Here is a 3,828-nt window from a genome sequence, read left to right on the forward strand (position 1 = left end):
AAATTTTAAGACTTAGCGAACAGCTGACTGAGAGGAGGCGGGGCTGAGTTGGGACGGAGTTGCCGCCACGTCATCGAGTTCTTACAGGGAGGCGGTATGGAGCTATAGAGCTGACTTAGAGGGGGCGGGACGGAGGTGCGTAATGAATGCATTAAAATCGGCTTCTTCTGTTCTAAGTATGCAAAATAATAATAATAAAAAATAAGAAATTAAGAAATACTAACTATAACGAAATACTGAAGATAAATACTAAAAAACATTTATATATATATATATATATATATATATATATATATATATATATATGTTTTTTTTTTATTCTTCCATTTATACATAAAAAAAAAATATATATATATATACCTGTGTGGTTGGACCATAGTAATAATGACTTCCATGGAAAGTTGTTGTTCACCAATATATCTAGCTGCCAAGATGGTATAATGCCTTATACATGGGGGTCCTGTTGGCGTGCACTCCAAACGAGTATCTGGACTACAGGTGGAGGAGTGTATCCCCTTCCGCCTACATGTTTCGCGCCTCCTACTGACGGGGCTTCCTCAGGGCGAGGTTCAGTATAAACATCCCCCAAATTACCCCTTTTTGGAAAGTAGAAACCCCACGGTGTTTGCTGAGAGGCATGTTAAGTTATTGGAAAATCTTTTTTTTTACACAAAGTTATCACTTTAATGAGAGGTTTCTCATACACATCATGGGTATATGTGCCATTACACTCCAACAAGTCCCATTCTGCCACTTCTCCTGAGTATGGGGATACCACATGTGAGAGACTTTTTTGGAGCCTATCCACTTGTGGGGTACCAAAATCAATGAGCACTTTCAGGTTTTCAAAGGATGTAACTTGTGCATTTGATTTCCTGACTACCTATTACAGGTTCAGAGGCCCTAACATAACACACCCCCCTTCTGACCCCTTTTTTGAAAGTAGACACTCCAAGGTATTTGATAATGGTGAAAAAAGAAAATAAAAAACATTTTTACTTTCTTTCTTTTTTTTTTTTATATGAAGTTTTACTTTAACCGCTTGCCGACCGCCGCACAACGATTTACTGCGGCGGTCAGCCCCTCACAGGCAAAGCGACGTAGGGCTACGTCGCTAGCCTGTGAGGGTCTAGGGAGCGAGCGCGCGCCCCCGGAGGCGCGCTCCCGCTCCAGCGCGGTCACGGACCCCCCCCCGCGCGTGTGCCTGGCGGACCCGATGTCCGCCGGGCACTCGCGATCGTCCGTTACACCGAGAGAAAGGCAGGCGGCTAATGTAAACAAAGCCGCCTGTCATTCTCCCCTGTGTAAAAGCACAGATTATAGGGTCCTGCTATGTAGGACCGTTGATCTGTGCTGTTACACACAGCCACATCCAATCACAGTTAGAATCACGCCCCTAGGGACACACTTAACCCCTCCCTCTCAAAAAAAGTTAACCCCTTCACTGCCAGTGTCATTTTTACAGTAACAGTGAATATGTATAGCACTGATTACTGCAGTAATGTCACTGGTAACCCCAAAAGTGTCAAAAATGTCAGTCAAGGGTCTGATCTGTCCGCCGCAATGTCGCAGTCCCGCAAAAAAAATCACAGATCGCCGCCATTACTCGTTAAAAAAAAAAAAACAACAAAAAAGACAGAAATCTTTCCCTTAGTTAGTAAACGCAATAACTTTTGCGCAAACCAATCAAAATACGCTTTTTGTGATTTTTTTTTTTTACCAAACATATGTAGCATAAAACAAATTGGCCTAAAATGTAAAAAAATTTTGATTTTTACATTTTTTTTTGGGGGTAATTTCATATAAAAAAAAAGTGAAAAATATTGTTATTTTTGCAAAATTGTCGCTCTTTTTTTGTTTATAGCGCATGATCAAAAAATCGCACAGGTGATCAAATACCACCAAAAGAAAGCTCTGTTTGTGGGGAAAAAAGGACGTCAAATTCGTTTAGGTACATCATCGCACGACCGCGCAATTGTCCGTTAAATTCACGCAGTGCCAAATCGCAAAATAGGCCCTGGTCAGGAAGGGAGTAAAATCTTTCGGGCTTAAGTGGTTAATGTCATGCAAAACAGAATTAGTACAACTAAATTTCATCTGCATCTATGTGCCTCTTCATTCTGGAATTCCTACTTTGTTAGTAAAACCTAAGAACTTTCCTAGATTGGAGACTGACAGCTAATATGGTACCTTTAATACTGAAAATTGTGGTTTTGCTCTGTTTGGGGATTCTTCATTTTCATCCTGCTGAACTCTTTGAGAACCCATTCATATATGTACATTGCCAAAAATCATTGCAACACACCTGCTCTTATGTGTGTTGCATTGTGGTCCCATTCGGTGTGAATGGTACACCAATACATTGCACAGTATGACCCAATGTGAAAAGGGTTATGTATGTTTTTTCAATTGGTGTGGTGTGTTGGCATTCTATTTAAAATCGTTGAGCTGCTTTAATGCAACACACGTGAATGCATGACATAATGCATCACAATAGAACACCTAAGTATGAAAGGACCACAAAATGGGCCCTTAATTAAGTGCAAAATTGTTTACCTTCAACAGAGGAAATCCTGATCAGGTGCTGTGAAATGATTGGCTTTTTGAAACTTGTGGTTTCAACAATTAGGTGCAAAACCAGGAAAAATCTGGAGATTGTTTTGTTTTAGGAGCTAAGCTGTTCATACAGCTTGGGGACACAAACATCCCACTCGGCCTGGTAGCAATTCCCAGCAACAAGGGCTCTCAGGCCATACTTCTTGGGGAAAGTAGACACATTAAAGCAGGGGTGGCAAACTCAATTTAATCGAGGGCCGAATCAGCAATACGATTATCCTCAAAAGGGCCGGTTATATCTGTAAGACTAGATGTTCAGAGCATCCCATACCCTTACATAAGACGTCAGGAGCCTCCCCACCATCAGAGGTTGAGCCCCCCACCCTCCCTTATATTTCAGTGCACCACCCTTACCTTATGCTGCTGCTAGGAAGAAGCTGGAGGCATTGCTGGAAAGCAGAAAGCACAGGGTCTGGAGGAGGGCTGGAGCTCTCCTGCAGCTGCAGGAGAGGTGCGAGGGCCACATGAAATGGCCCGGAGGGCCGGTTTCGGCCCGCGGGCCTTGTGTTTGACACCTGTGCATTAAAGCATCCTCTGTGTTCAACACAGCGGTTGGTCAGAATTCGCTCATCACATTTCAGTGGCTCCTTCTGCTCATATACCAACCAGTCCAGACATAACGATGGAGACCACTTCCTTTTGCTGGACCTGAGCCTACATAATCAGACAGGACACAACCACTGCTGATGTCATTCCCTTTCATGTTCACAACAAGAAAGTGGTGCCATTCCCTGAATTTTGGATTTTTTTCTGCTTGGTGCATCAGGATCTGTCATTGCAAGAGAGTACAGTTTGTTACTATCCATTCCTTCCCATGAAATGCTTGAAGGGCGGTTCTGTACCTGTGTGGGGGTGAGCACTTGGCCCAGCTCCTCTATGCCCAGCAACCCGTAGCTCACACTAAGCGGGTGTGACAGCTTTTTGTCCACCTCGTCCAGGGCCAGAGCCCCGCACCACTGTGACACGTCTACCGGCATCCTGCTCAGCGATCGGCTCTATTTTTGTTTTCTTCCTTAATGAGACAGTGTGACTGTGACAGCGTGATGGGCAATAAGGGACTGACACTAACTGGCACTGGAGGGACAATTACTGACTCTGACACTATCTGACCTCACAAGTGACATTACTACAGTGATCAGTGATAATACTGTACACTTTCACTGTACCAATAACACTGGCTGGGTGACAGGGGTGATCAGGAGGGGGGGGGGG

At 43.7% G+C, this 3,828-nt stretch overlaps 1 pseudogene across 1 annotated transcript; it reads right to left on the reverse strand.

Annotated features, from left to right (window-relative positions):
* Positions 1–2,549: 2,549 nt before the first annotated feature.
* Positions 2,550–3,607, reverse strand: LOC309569770 (phosphatidylethanolamine-binding protein 1-like; annotated as a pseudogene). Its single transcript has 2 exons — positions 3,132–3,607; positions 2,550–2,770 (listed from the first exon to the last, which is right to left on the reverse strand). The product of its transcript is annotated as a phosphatidylethanolamine-binding protein 1-like (transcript).
* Positions 3,608–3,828: the final 221 nt, after the last annotated feature.

The sequence above is a fragment of the Pelophylax lessonae genome, assembly GCF_965119305.1.
Source record: "Pelophylax lessonae genome assembly, chromosome: 1".
In the NCBI taxonomy this organism is placed as follows: Eukaryota; Metazoa; Chordata; class Amphibia; order Anura; family Ranidae; genus Pelophylax; species Pelophylax lessonae.